Genomic DNA, 15,486 nt, shown 5'->3' on the forward strand with positions numbered 1-15,486 from the left:
AACTGTCAGATTAGAAGAATATTGTGATTTTTGTATAATACAAAACTCAAGTTTTCTCGTTTTTTGGCTTCATAGTCAATCCATTCCCCTTATTCTTACTGAAAAAGTATTTAAATTGATTTAAAATTTTGTAACTGGAATACTGTACTATGGTGCCAATTTACTTATGGCATTGAAATATCCTGATGCGGATATCTTTGAGGAGGTAGGTAGATGGAATGAATTATATTATTACTGTTGTTGTTTTTCTTGTTATTTTTATCCTTTATCCATTTGTGGTAGAGTCTGCTTATTACACATCACGATATCCATACTGTTTCTTCTGGAGTAATATAATCCTGTATTTATGTGGGGATAATACATCCAGCTACAGGACAGCCTCCCTTGCAACAAAGTGTGAATGTGATTATGGTATGAAATTCTGTTAGTGATATATAAATGGGAAAACTGTGATTTATATCTGGAAATTCTCCTTAAAAGGGAAAGAGTAGACTCTTTATTCTCTGAAACGTGAATATAGTGGATGGAGCTCCAGAAACTAGCTTGAACCAGGAAGTGACCTGTCGAATGGCAGCCAAGAATGGCAAAGAACAGTGAAGAAAGATCTTGGCTCTCTAACACTTGGAGACTCCATACTGGCCAAGAACTGCCAATTTCTGGCCGTTATACGAAAGAGGTAGCTCAGATGGTAAAGAATCTGCAGAGACCTGGATTCGATCCCTGGTTAGAAAAGATCCCTGGAGAAATGGCAACCAGCTCCAGTACTCTTGCCTGGAAAATCCCACGGACAGTGAAGCCTGGCAGGCTACAGTCAATAGGGACGCAAAGAGTTGGACATGACTGAGTGAGCACACACACATACGAAAGAGGTACAAACTTTCTTATTTCCACCATCACTTTGGATTGCTCTGTTATATGCAGCCAAACCTATTCCTAATACATGTTCTGGGGAAATGAGAGAAACTTTAAGAGAAGTTGTCTGTATCAGTGTATTAAAGTACTTCCATGGTAGGATGTTTTGTTTCTGTTCACCTCTAGCTTGTTAGTCCTATCTTCCTTCCTTCAGTAATATTTTAGGCTTACCATTAAGATGTCAGCTGTTTTGAGGATTCTTATTACACGTGTTAGTCGCTCAGTCATGTCTGACTCTTTGCAACCTCGTGGACTGTCGCCTGCCAGGCTCCTCTGTCCATGGAATTCTCCAGGCAAGAATACTGGAGTGGGTAGCCATGCTCTTCTCCAGGGGAATCTTCCCGATCCAGGGATTGAACCTGGATCTCTTACATTGCAGGCGGATTCTTTACCATCTGAGCCACCGGGGAAGTCTTTATTGCTATTCCTCTATCTTCAATATCTGTATAAGGCTGTTATAATTTCCTAAGTTCTCATCTCTCTCTTCACCAAAATCCCTGGGAGTTTCCAACATAAAATTACAGTTACATCAGTGGACTTAGAGGTTTCTCATTAATTCAGAAGGTACAAACTGTGGAAACCATTGTTCTAAGTGATTTTTTGTAGAAATCGATTTTAGATACTGTTTCTGTGATGATAGATTAGCAGACACTGACTTGAACATAGGCAGTCTTGATTCAACTGATAGTATTTGGTGAGAAGCAGTGGATAGAAAGAATTCCAAGCTTGAATCCCAGTTCTGATACTTAATAGCTATAAGAATTTGGAAAAAACACCTAAACTTCATGAGCCTCAATTTCTTTGAATATAAAATAAATTGTGATAAATATTAAAAAGAGCTAATGCACATGTGAAAATAAACATTCTTGCACAAACCTTTGCAAATATCTGGCAGTTTGGGTCAATGGAAAATATCTAGGTCCAGCACTTAGCAGGATATTTTAGGTATTTGCTAGCAGGGTAATTTTGGCCAAATTAGTTAATGTTTTTGAGCCCCTTCTTGTCTGCAAAATGAGAAAAATAATATTGCCTTACAGGGCTGTTGTGAGTGTTAAATGCAATAATGTATGTGAAGATTATAAGATAGTACCTGGTGCCCCACTCCCCCAAATGATAGATAATAGTATTCTTGTGGTTCTTAACTCTCTTTAATTTTCTTGGTGATTAATGGTGAACTATGGCTTATTGACTCTTAAAGTAGGTAAGTAGCTGGGTTGTTGAATCATACTATAAATAGAGTATCTATTAATAGCTTTATGTCTGCCTAAAGTTACATATTAGGTAGAATACTGCAGCCTCAGTCAATATTTTTATTGATGCTATGCCTGAAGGTAAAGTTTGATGATAACACAAAGTTGAGATAGATGGAACCATGAACATGATATAATGAAAAGGACACAGGTATTGATGATTGAAGACTTGGGCTTGAGTCCCAAAATTCAGTCATGTGATGACTCAGTTTCCTCATCTGCAAAATTATAACACTAGCAAGAATAGGAGGCAGGTGCATTTTATGAGCATCTGTTCTTAAAGATACCACATAATATGATATGGTATCTTAAAGATATCATATAATTCATGACTTAACTCTGAAAAATGATAATGGGTATGCTTGTTACCATCTAAACTAGTCCCAATAAGTGACAATAGTAAAAGCATAGTTCACCAGCTTCAAAAGTATATAATTATTGACAATTTCTTAAAAATTAGTGAATTTGAACTGTTTCAAATTTTATGCACAAAATGTGCCTTTACTTATATTTCAAATTCAGGTACTTAAGATTTGCATAAAATGAAAGCAAGTGAATTAATCTGGTCTGCTACCCAGGAGAAAGCTTCATTTTAGAGATTTTGAGGCCAGCTTGAGTCATTGGGAAGACTTGAGATGAGTAATTTGACCAAAACCTGATGATTGTTCCTAAAAAGATCAGCTTATAAGAGCATTGAAAATAAAAATCTTTCATCTTTTATCCCCATCTCTGAGACAAAAATATCTTACTGGTGTCAGGGAAAAAGGGCTGGAGTTAACTAGGTAAGTTAGATTTATGTATAAAGATGGATAAAGCTGGACTTTGTAGCTGTGCTGAGTGCTTGTCAGTCTCCTGTTTGTCATCCAGACTATAAGAAGGTTCTGACCACAGATATCTAAGGTATCTACCAACACTGGCTATACTGGATGCATTCTTTCAGCCTCTCCTGGTCCCTAAACCTTGGGTTTTTATGGCTTTGCCATAGCTACTGTGGTAAAGGGCTATGTGGGGGAGGGCCATGAATTTACGATACTTGAGAATGATGCTTCAAGTCTCTGGCCCCTCTTACCAATTCCAGATTTGTATGAAGTATGATGTATTTTCCCTAGCGGTTGCTGAAGAGGCCACAGTCTGGGTGCTTAGGGGTATTAAATCCTCATAGAACAAACTGTGACCAGTGGGGAACAGAAAGCAGGATGGAGCTAGCAGACAAATTCCCTCTCCATTTTTTTCCTACAATAGACTGTTTCAAGGCATGGTTTTCCCTAATAGTCTGTCCAGACATGTCCTGCATGGCTAAGAAGGGAACCCCAGTAAAGCGATTATTTGTTACAGACTAGTAGCCAGTGTGGTCAGTGCATTACCTTGTATTTTCTTCCATCTTCTGACTATCTATCTTCTTCCATTTATCTTTTCCTTCATTTTTGCTGCCCTGGGATTGCACCTGCCAATAAGCTCTGGATTCAGATTCATTTTTTTTCCCCTGGAGAATTCAGATTAACTCACTATCAGCAGTGAATTGAGCTAGGTACTGAAGTCCCTGCTTTCTAAGAACTTACAATTTAGGCCAAAAGACAGGTATGTGAAGCATAACCTGTCATAATACAAGGTTATGCATGAGGACAACTCACAGTCTCATCTCTGAAGTCTTCCAAAATGTGGGTAGTTGTCTCTAGTTCTGGTTATTATTTTAATGTGTGTGATAATTGAAACATCTTGATTTGCTTATAACATTGCATATAGTCCTCTGAGATTTATTCAAGCTCCTCACTTTATTTTAGAGGCCAGCATTTTCCTTGGCATTTCAATAAGATATTTTGAATGTGTTCTTGTTGCTGCAGATATTTTGCTTTGGAACATACATCATTTTTTCATAATAGTAGCAGTTTATTATGCTTTTCTTTCCTAAAATCAAATTACTCTCAGATTTTTTTTTTGCTTTCTCTCTTGAGCCAGATCATTGAATGCAATGATGTTTATCTGTAGATGCTGTCTAGACTAATTTTTTCCTGTTTTAAAAAATTAAGTTAGCAGACTTTGCAGCCTAGCTAGCTACCTGTATGGTACTATAGCGTAAATGAGTGCTTTGGACTTAGATTTTAATATTTCTGAACACTACTATCTCTAAGGGGAGTCAAAATTGTGACTGAATTTGAAATGTGCCAGAAATTTGCTTTAGTGCCAGAGATTTCTTTTGACCTAAGATGGAATATCGGAGAAGGCAATGGCAACCCACTCCAGTACTCTTGCCTGGAAAATTCCATGGATGGAGGAGCCTGGCAGGCTGCAGTCCATGGGGTCGCTAAGAGTCAGGCACGACTAAGCGACTTCACTTTCACTTTTCACTTTCATGCATTGGAGAAGGAAATGGGAACCCACTCCAGTGTCCTTGCCTGGAGAATCCCAGGAACGGGGGAGCCTGTTGGGCTGCCGTCTATGGGGTCGCACAGAGTTGGACACGACTGAAGCGACTTAGCAGCAGCAGCAGCAGCAAGATGGAATATAAAGCTTATTGTGGCACCAATCTCTTTGTTTTGAGAAGATTACTTCGGTAAATTGTCTTATTCATGTGGATATAAATTAAGAATATAGGTTAAATATTGCTGCTTAACGACTCTCCAAACTTGCAACAATAATGCTAATTTGTTGCATTTGTCTTGACATTTTTGAGGGCGAGGAATGTAAGAGCAGCTGGGCTGGGTGCTCTGGTTTGGAGTCTTTCATGAGTTTGCAGTTAAGATATTGGCCAGAGCTGTCTTCAGAACCCATGACTTGGGCTGGAATATCCACTTGCAGGGTGTTTCACTCATATGGCCAGCACGTAAGCTAATTCTGACTGTTGGCAGGAGACCTGAGTTCTTCACCACTTGAATATTTCCATAGGCTGCTTTGATATCCCCAAGGCAGGGTAGCTGGTTTCCCCAGAGTGAGTAATGCAAGAGAAAACCAGGAGGAAGTGGCCGTGTTTTTTTGTTTTTGTTTTGACATAGCCTTAAAAGTCACACACTGTCACTTCCAAGTGTATTCTCTTGGTTACACTGACCAATGCTGATATGTTGTGGGAGGAGCCACACAAAGACTTGAATCATAGGGTAAGAAAATCATAAGGGAGTCATCTTAGAGACTGACTGCCAATTAAATAGTACTGTTGTGTGTGCGTGCGTGTGTGTGTGTGTGTGTGTGTTTTGGCTGCACTAGGTCTTAGTTGTGGGATCTTCATTGCAGCATGTGGGATCTAGTTCCCTGACCAGAAATCTAACCCAGGCCCCCTGTATTGGGAGCACACAGTCTTAGCCACCGGACCACCAGGGGAGTCCCTGTTTAATGTTCTTAAAAGCTCTTTTTTTTTTTTAACTGTGCGGTAATCCAAATGCAAATGTATCAGACTAAAATAAGGGATGAAAGTGAAAGTTGCTCAGTTGTGTCCCGACTCTTTGCGACCCCGTGGACTGTAGCCCCCTAGGCTCCTCTGTCTAGGGACTTCCCACACAAGAATACTGGAGTGGTTGCCATTTCCTTCTCCAGGGGATCTTTCTGACCCAGGGACTGAACCTGGGTCTCCCGCATTGCAGGCAGACTGTTTACCGTCTGAGCCACCAGGGAAGCCAAAATAAGGGATAGTTTGTTTAATAATAATGTTCTAAAAATCTGACTTGACTGGGGATCTGCATGCAACTCTCTGTAGAGATTAATTTGATTTTAAGTGACTTTTCTGTCTCCTTTGCTGGAGAATCCACAAGAGGAAGTGAGGACCACTCAAAGGTAGGGTAAAACTTCGTGTTCTTTTCAGCTGAAATCTTAGTAACTCAAGGTTCCTGTAACTCACCCTCCTGGCAAAGTTCCCCACAGACATTTCTGTGCTTATCCCAGAGGGGCCTGGCATCCATGTGCCCACAGGTCAACTGGCCAGGAACATCCTAGGACATTGCTTTGAGCTTCCTTTTCCCTACCATCTTCAGACAGGAATCCCTATCTGCGCCTCTACTTTGGAATTCTAATCCCAGGGCAGAGAGAAAACAACCCTTTCCTCAACTTTCTGGTCCCAGTGCCTTTCCAGGGCCCTGAATGGAGCTGCACTGCCTGTGCCTGGGCCAGCACAAAGTTTTTCAGGAAAAGAGGCCCCTTTTGCCTCTGAGTAACTCTCCACCAAGAACAGAAAAAAAGACAAGCATTTTTGGTTTTCGGGACTCTCATTTTGAATGTAACTGACTTACCTTTCACCTTAACTTATATTTACAGGCTGCTACTTTCTCCCATATATTTACATAGTCTGCTGGTTTCTCCCCATCCTGCCAAATGTCTTTCAAAACAATCAGCTGTCAGAGCTAACAAAATCTGTCAACACATGATGTGTGGCCTAGCACAGGGTTGTGATAAAAACTGATTTTGAGCATTAAAAATTCAAGCTGTCCTCTTCTGTTTAAGCATTAAACAAGTGCTAATCATCTGCCCTAAGGTTGGTTGACTTTTGCCAGATCCTTGGCATGTTAAGCACTCTTATGATACCCCACACATGGCATCATTTACAACGGTCTCTTGCATACTGTCTAGATATTTTACGTGGAAGTGTTCAGCAAGCTGAGCCACGTGGCTTGGCTCCATCCATCAAGTCTCCTGAGCCAGAGCCCTGGGAATCCCTTGTTGGCTATTTCTGTGTTATGGTACACATTGCACATGTCTCTTGGGGATTCTGGCTCCTAAGCCTCTTCCACATCTATCACTTCCTCCTTTATTTCTACTGCCAATGACTTGGTTCAGGCCCTCATTAAGACTTGCATGGATCACTCCAGTCATATGCAAACTGGCCTCTTTCTGTTTTAATTCACCCTCCTCACTTCTGCTCCTGGAATAATCTTTCTCACAGTGAATGAAATCACATATTTCTCCTACCTAATGTCCCTCCATGAGTCTCCCCAAGGGTACTGGATCAAATTCAAGTTGTAGGTCAGCCCACAGATTTTTGCCTTCCTCTCCGACCTTATTGGGAGAAGGCAACGGCACCCCACTCCAGTACTCTTGCCTGGAAAATCCCACGGACGGAGGAGTCTGGTGGGCTGCAGTCTATGCGGTTGCACAGAGTTGGACACGACTGAAGCGACTTAGCAGCAGCAGCAGCAGCCAACCTTATTTCCCCATTCTTTCTTCTGTGCTTGTTTTCAGCTATGTAATTTGCAGTTATCTCAAACTGATACCATTAATGTCCTAAACTTTTGCAAATGTTATTCCTTCTACCTATGTGCATATCCTACTGGTTTTCAAGATCTAGATCAGGTGTCATTTCCTGTTAGACACCTTTTTATTCTGGGTTAGATGCACCTTGCATGTTCCACAGTATCTTCTAACATGTCTCTCTCCATGAGAGGTAAAGCAGGCACCGTACTTTAAGCGATGGGCTCTGGAGCTGGAGTACACGGCTTTAACCACGGTTCTTTTATTACTAGTTGTGTGACCTCTGGCATGTTTCTTAGCCTTTTTTTATGCCACGGTTCCCCTGATGGTAAATGATATTAGTACTCTTCTCAAGTGGTGGTCTTGGGCTTTATATTGAGTTGATACATATGGAGTACCTAGAATAATGTCTAGCTCAGAGCCTAGACTCTCTGTATGTCAGCTGTTCACAATAATTTCTTTTCAGTTTGTTGTTCCAAAAAGTTCTATGCTTTTATTTTTATTTTTTATTTATTTTTTTAAATTTTATTTTATTTTTAAACTTTACAATATTGTATTAGTTTTGCCAAACATCAAAATGAATCCGCCACATGTATGCCCGTGCTTCCCATCTTGAACCCTCCTCCCTCCTCCCTCCCCATACCATCCCTCTGGGTCGTCCCAGTGCACCAGCCCCAAGCATCCAGTATCATGCATCGAACCTGGACTGGCGACTCGTTTCATACATGATATTATACATGTTTCAATGCCATTCTCCCAAATCTTCCCACCCTCTCCCTCTCCCACAGAGTCCATAAGACTGATCTATACATCAGTGTCTCTTTTGCTGTCTCGTACACAAGGTTATTGTTACCATCTTTCTAAATTCCATATATATGTGTTAGTATACTGTATTGGTGTTTTTCTTTCTGGCTTACTTCACTCTGTATAATAGGTTCCAGTTTCATCCACCTTATTAGAACTGATTCAAATGTATTCTTTTTAATGGCTGAGTAATACTCCATTGTGTATATGTACCACAGCTTTCTTATCCATTCATCTGCTGATGGGCATCTAGGTTGCTTCCATGTCCTGGCTATTATAAACAGTGCTGCGATGAACATTGGGGTACACGTGTCTCTTTCCCTTCTGGTTTCCTCAGTGTGTATGCCCAGCAGTGGGATTGCTGGATCATAAGGCAGTTCTATTTCCAGTTTTTAAAAGAATCTCCACACTGTTCTCCATAGTGGCTGTACTAGTTTGCATTCCCACCAACAGTGAAAGAGGGTTCCCTTTTCTCCACACCCTCTCCAGCATTTATTCCTTGTAGACTTTTGGATCGCAGCCATTCTGACTGGCGTGAAATGGTACCTCATAGTGGTTTTGATTTGCATTTCTCTGATAATGAAAACCTCGAATAGCCAAAGCTATCTTGAGAAAGAAGAAGGGAACTGGAGGAATCAACCTGCCTGACTTCAGGCTCTATTACAAAGCCACAGTTATCAAGACAGTATGGTACTGGCACAAAGACAGAAATATTGATCAATGGAACAAAATAGAAAGCCCAGAGATAAATCCACGTACATATGGACACCTTATCTTTGACAAAGGAGGCAAGAATATACAATGGATTAAAGACAATCTCTTTAACAAGTGGTGCTGGGAAAACTGGTCAACCACTTGTAAAACAATGAAACTAGAACACTTTCTAACACCATACACAAAAATAAACTCAAAATGGATTAAAAATCTCAATGTAAGACCAGAAACTATAAAACTCCTAGAGGAGAACATAGGCAAAACACTCTCTGACATACATCACAGCAGGATCCTCTATGACCCACCTCCCAGAATATTGGAAATAAAAGCAAAAATAAACAAATGGGACCTAATTAAACTTAAAAGCTTCTGCACAACAAAGGAAACTATTAGCAAGGTGAAAAGGCAGCCTTCAGAATGGGAGAAAATAATAACAAATGAAGCAACTGACAAACAACTAATCTCAAAAATATACAAGCAAATCCTACAGCTCAACTCCAGAAAAGTAAATGACCCAATCAAAAAATGGGCCAAAGAACTAAATAGACATTTCTCCAAAGAAGACATACAGATGGCTAACACACACATGAAAAGATGCTCAACATCACTCATTATCAGAGAAATGCAAATCAAAAAGTTCTATGCTTTTAAAGGGATGGACTTTGTTTTCTCAGTGCCTAACACAAAGAACTCATTTCTGTGAATCCATAGTAAACTATAAGTACCATATGTAAGGTATTATACTCTGTGGTACTCTCCTATTTCCTAGTACTTTGACGCGTTTAATTCACACAGGAGCAAGCTAGCAGTGTACATATCAGGACTTGAAAAAGTCATAGTAAGTGACAGCATATATTTATATGATATTACATTTTTCATTTCTAAAATAAGACTTCTAAGCTCAGAGAAGGATAATCTAAGTTTGCTGGAATTTTATTGCTTGGGTGATTTGTATTATAAAATCAGCTGTATTCTTTCTTGTTGGTATGAGATATCTTTTATTATGTTGTATGCCACTATCTTCAAATTACCACGGAATCCACATATTGATCATGTTGTTGAGTTAGTCAGAAGTTGTCTTTCCCATCATCTTTGACTCTCACATATTTTTGTATTTTAAATAATGTTTTAAAATCACTTCATGTGTCCGATAGACTAATAACAATAGAATTTTGCCATCTGCATTACATATCTCTGACAACAAATTGTTAAATAGCATGAGATTTCATTTTAGCAGCAACATCCTCTGGTAAATAAACAAGACATTTGCCATCCTCCATCTCTAGATTAATACGTTTTTATTTAATAAGTATACAATCATTTTGAAACTAACTGCATTGTTTAGCAGTCAATAATCTTCTGGATGTTTGTATTAGAACAAAATTTGACTATGAATGATAGAAACCCAAAATAACAGTGGCTTAAACAAGCTAGAAATCCCTCTCTCGTGTAAATATAGGCAGTCTCAGGCTGGATGGCAGTTCAATCATCAGAGACCAAAGCTTTTTTATTTTTCTGCTCTACCATCCTTAATATATAGGTTTCTACTCCTAGTTTAAGATGGCTGCTTCAGCTCTAGTCTTTGCATCCCCAAGTCAGCCAGCAGGAAAGAGGAGAAGGGAAAAGAGCACTCTTGTTTTTTAAGGATACTTCCTGGAAGTTGCATGTTCCTTACAATTCGGCACAATTTGGTCCCTTAGGTACCTAGTCAAAGGAAGATTTGGAAATGTGATCTTTATCCTGTGTGACAATGAATTTAGCTAAAATTGAGGGTTCTATTTCTGAGAAGATGGGGGTGAATGCATAGTAGAAGACTGGTGCGGAGTGCTACATTTTGTCTTTCATTTAACTGTCTCAGGTTCCTGGAGTTCAAGACTTTAAAAAGTTGGTAAATTGGCCCTGTTAATGTCAAAATTATGCATTGAAATAATTTTGACCCTTAATGTGTTAGCTAGTATGACACATTAAAAAAATTAAAAATAGAAGCTAATTTTAGAAGTATGTTGACTTTATGAATTGATTCCAAGTTAAAAAGTATATTAATAGTATTGTATGTAACTTTCTCATAAAGGAGCAATACAAAATTAAAGTGGCATATTACACCAAAGGCCTGGATAACTAAAGGAAAAATAGGCAAATTGAATGTTATCAAGATGAATAACTTTTGTGTATCAGAGGACACTATCAACAAAGTGAAGAGGCAATCCATGGAATAGGAGAACTATCTGAGAGAGGATTAATATTCAGAATATATAAAGAATTTCTACAACTTAACAACAATAATTTAAAAATGGGCAAAAGACCTGAATAGACATTTCTCTAAATAAAACATACAAATGGCTAATAAGCACATGAAAAGATCATCACTATCACAAATCAGTAAGGAAGTGAAAATAAAAACACTTTATATTCATTGCTACTGCTAAGTCACTTCAGTCGTGTCTGACTCTGTGCAACCCCATAGACGCCAGCCCACCAGACTCCCCCATCCCTGGGATTCTCCAGGCAAGAACACTGGAGTGAGTTGCCATTTCCTTCTCCAATGCATGAAAGTGAAAAGTGATAGTGAAGTTGCTCAGTCATGTCTGACTCTTAGTGACCCCATGGGCTGCAGCCTACCAGGCTCCTCCATCCATGGGATTTTCCAGGCAAGAGTACTGGAGTGGGGTTCCATTGCCTTCTCCGTCATATCCATTAGGATAGCTATTAAATGTAAAAATCAAGTAATAAAGGTTGATGAGGATGTGGAGAAATTGGAACCCTTATGCAGTGCTGGTGGCAATGTAAAATGAAACAGCTGTGTGGAAAACGGTATGGTGGTTCCTCAAAAAATTAAAAATGGAACTATCATGTGACCTAGCAATTCACTTCTGGGTATACACCTAATGTGGGATATTTGTATATGCTCAGAGTGGCATTATTCTCAAGAGTCAGAAGTTGGAAGGACCCCAAGTGATCATTAGTGGATGAATGGATAAATAAAATGTATTATATACATACAATGGAATATTGCTTAGTTGCTCAGTTGTGTCTGACTCTTTGATAACCTTTGGACTGTAGCCCGTCAGGCTACTCTGTCCATGGGATTACTTTTTTAGGCCAGAATACTGGAGTAGGTTGCTACAATTTCCTTCTCCAGGGGATCTTCCTGACCCAGGGATTGAACCCACATCTCCCTATCTCGTACATTTCAGGCAGATTCTTTACTTGCTGAACCATCAAATATTATTCAGCCTTAAAAAGAATGGAAATTCTGACATATGTTACATTGGATGAATCTTGAAAACATTGTGCTAAGCGAAATACTTCTGTTACAAAAAGACAAATGTTGCTGGATTCCGCTTATATGAAGTATCCAGAGGAGCGAAATTCATGGAGACAGAAGGCAGAATGGTTATTGCCAGAGGTTGGAGAAGGGGGACATATGAAATTGTTATTTAATGTTTATGGAGTTTTAGTTTGAGAAGATGAAAAATTCTAAAAATGGATGGTGATGATGGTTCCATGACTATGTGAATGTACTTAATGTAATTGTACATTTAAAACTGAGTAAAATGATGTTTTATGTTATATGTATTTTTACCACACTAAAAAATTGTTTAAAATTTTTTAAATGTGTTTTTTATACCCACATGCATTTATATAATCAGACTTGAAACCGACTCCAGAGTTTTTTCCAAAAATCTTAATCTTATTTTGAGATTCTATTAAAATGTTTCAAAACATATACAAAGAGAGAATAATACACAAGGAGCCCCCTAGTTCCCTTCAAGTAAGGCCCACTTTAACACCTCAATATATAGTAAAACATTTTTCTGAATAATTAGGTCATTGCCCCATTTATGTACTCTCTCTACTACAGTGATTTGAAAGCCAACTATAAATTTTTCATCATTTTCAACTTTATTTTGTAGAGATATAGGTGTCCCCGGCAAAGCCTTAGAAAACCTGCTGTATCGCAGACCCTGCAAGAAAGAGCAGCATTGTGTAGATGAGATACTCTTTCTGTAAAGAGCCATAGCAAATATTTTAGGCTTTGTGGGTCACATTATGCCTGTTGAATATTCTTTTTCCTTTTAAATATCCCTATAAAAATGTAATAATCTTTCTTAACTTGTAGGGGGTTCAAACAAAAGAGGGATGCTTCCAGATTTGGCCCAAGGGCTGTAATTTATTGACCCCAGATAGAACTTGGAAGCCCTTCTAATGCCAACCCCCAGCAGAATGGCAGGTGTGGGCATCGAATAATGATTAAGTAGATCTTTCAGATGGCAAACAACTTCTATCTGGGCCTAACTCAAATTGGATGGTTTTGAGTCTAACTCAAATGCATGCATATAAAAACAAGAGACAGAATAGCCTCAGTTCCAATCTCAGTATATACAGGAAACCCCCTTTTCTTGAGGAAACTTAAGTGATGTTACTTGTAACCAGAAGAATCTAAATTCCTCTCATCTCCTGCAAATGTAAATTGGTAAAACACTTTGGAAGACAGTCTGTTAATATCTAGAAAGTTGAGTATGGGCATATTAATTACCCAGCATTTCCACTGTTAGGTTTTGTAACTAGAAAAATTCTTGTACATTTGTGTGAGAAGGTGTATGTACAAGAATGTTCACAGCGTGCCTCATGTGTTCACAGTGGCCTCTCTTACCCTGTTCACGGGGCTCCCATGGCAAGAATACTGAAGAGGTTTGCCATTCCATTCTCCAGTGAACCATGTTTTGTCAGAGTCTGGACCATGTTTTGTTGTGAGTCAGAGTAAACTGTGGGAGATAGTGGACAGGGAAGCCTGGGGTGCTGCAGTCCATGGAGTAACAAAGAGTCGGACGTGACTTAGCGACTGAACAGCAACTGTTAACCTGGTCAGATCCCAGCTCTGCCACTACATAGGTATGTGACCTCAGTCAGCTACTTATTTCTCTGTGCCCCATTTTTCTCATCTGTAGGAGGGAAAAATTACTTAATCCTCACAAGGTCATCCCTATTAAATAATTTATGTAAGATGAAGGCACATAGCAAATGCTACATAAGTCGTAGCTGTTGTTATAGTTCATTATAGGAGCATTGGTCATAATAACAAAAAATGAAAACAACCCAAATCTCCATAAACAGAGTAAGCATACATAAACTTGTATATTCACATTATGGAATACTATAGAGTGCAGGAGTGAAAAGAATGAATTAGAACTATTTAAATCTTAGAAACAGTTTTAAAAGAAAAAGGCAGGCACAAAAAGATCTAGGTAGTATGGCCCCTAAATTATAAATTAGGAAAATTAAACATATTCTGTAGAGATGTATACATAGGTAGCAAAAGTACAAAGAAAAGCAAGGCAATGGGAAACAAAATTCAGTATAGTAGACAGGGAGATAGGACTGGGAAATATCTCCAGTGACATCTATAAAGTTCAAAGTTTATACATTGAGTGGTAGGTTCCTGTGTGGTGGCCTTATTATGCTATAAATATGGAATAATACATTCCAGTGAATTAAATATAAAGGTAGATTAAAAATTGCTTCAGCCACTATGAAAAGCAGTATGGAGGCGCCTTAAAAAACTAAAAATAGAGTTATCATATGATTCAGGAATCCCAATCCAGGACATATATCTGGGAAAAAAAGCTGTAATTTGAAAAGTTACTTGCACCCCGGTGTTCATAGCAACACTGTTCACAAAAGCTAAGGCATGGGAAGCAACCCAAGTGTCCATCAGCAGATGACGGGATAAAAAAGGGATAAAAAAGATGTGGTATATGTATATAATGGAACACTGCTGCTGCTGCTGCTGCTGAGTCGCTTCAGTCGTGTCCGACTCTGTGTGACCCCATAGACGGCAGCCAACCAGGCTCCCCCGTTCCTGGGATTCTCCAGGCAAGAACACTGGAGTGGGTTGCCATTTCCTTCTCCAATGCGTGAAAGTGAAAAGTGAAAGTGAAGTCGCTCAGTCCTGTCCGACTCTTAGCGACCCCATGGACTGCAGCCCACCAGGCTCCTCCGTCCATGGGATTTTCCAGGCAAGAGTACTGGAGTGGGGTGCCTACTCAGCCATAAAACGTAAGAAATAATGCCATAAGCAGCAACATAGATGGACCTAGAGATGATCACACTAAGTGAAGCAAGTCCAACAGAGAAAGAGAAATATTATATGATATCGATTATATGTGGAATCTGAAAAATAAGACAAATGAACTTATTTACAAAATAGACATAGAAAATTGACTCATGGTTACCAAAGGGGAATGACTGGAATAAAGGGATAGATTGGAATAAAAGATTAACAGATGTACACCACCTTATTAAAAAGACGCACACGCAAAGATAAAAATTACATGGTTAAGAGCTGAGCTTATTGAAAGAAATAGTTTACATGTTCTAAAGGGACTCCACTAAAGAACTAAGTGGTTGAATGTAGTTTGCTGTAGAAAATACTTTTTTGATGAAAATTTATCAGTGTTGGTATGCTTCTGATTAAAATGTTTGTGTTCATAAATTCAAAGTCATTGTGCCCTGGGAGTCAAAATAGCTGGATTAAATAATCATTTACATAGTTAACAATACCTTAACAATACAATTAGCATTGAATTTATATAATGAGATTTACACATTCATAGGAAAATCATGAGTTCTGGGAGGG

The 15,486-nt window shown here is 39.0% G+C and overlaps 1 long non-coding RNA gene across 1 annotated transcript in view; it reads left to right on the forward strand.

Annotated features, from left to right (window-relative positions):
- The first annotated feature begins 5,678 nt into the window (after positions 1 to 5,678).
- Positions 5,679 to 15,486, forward strand: part of LOC132343205 (uncharacterized) — a 170,530-nt gene continuing 160,722 nt past the window's right edge. Inside the window, exon 1 of the long non-coding RNA XR_009491914.1 lies at positions 5,679 to 5,924. This is a non-coding gene — a long non-coding RNA (uncharacterized lncRNA). The remainder of the gene's footprint in view (positions 5,925 to 15,486) is intronic.

The sequence above is a fragment of the Bos taurus genome, chromosome 20, assembly GCF_002263795.3.
Source record: "Bos taurus isolate L1 Dominette 01449 registration number 42190680 breed Hereford chromosome 20, ARS-UCD2.0, whole genome shotgun sequence".
NCBI classification, from domain to species: Eukaryota; Metazoa; Chordata; class Mammalia; order Artiodactyla; family Bovidae; genus Bos; species Bos taurus.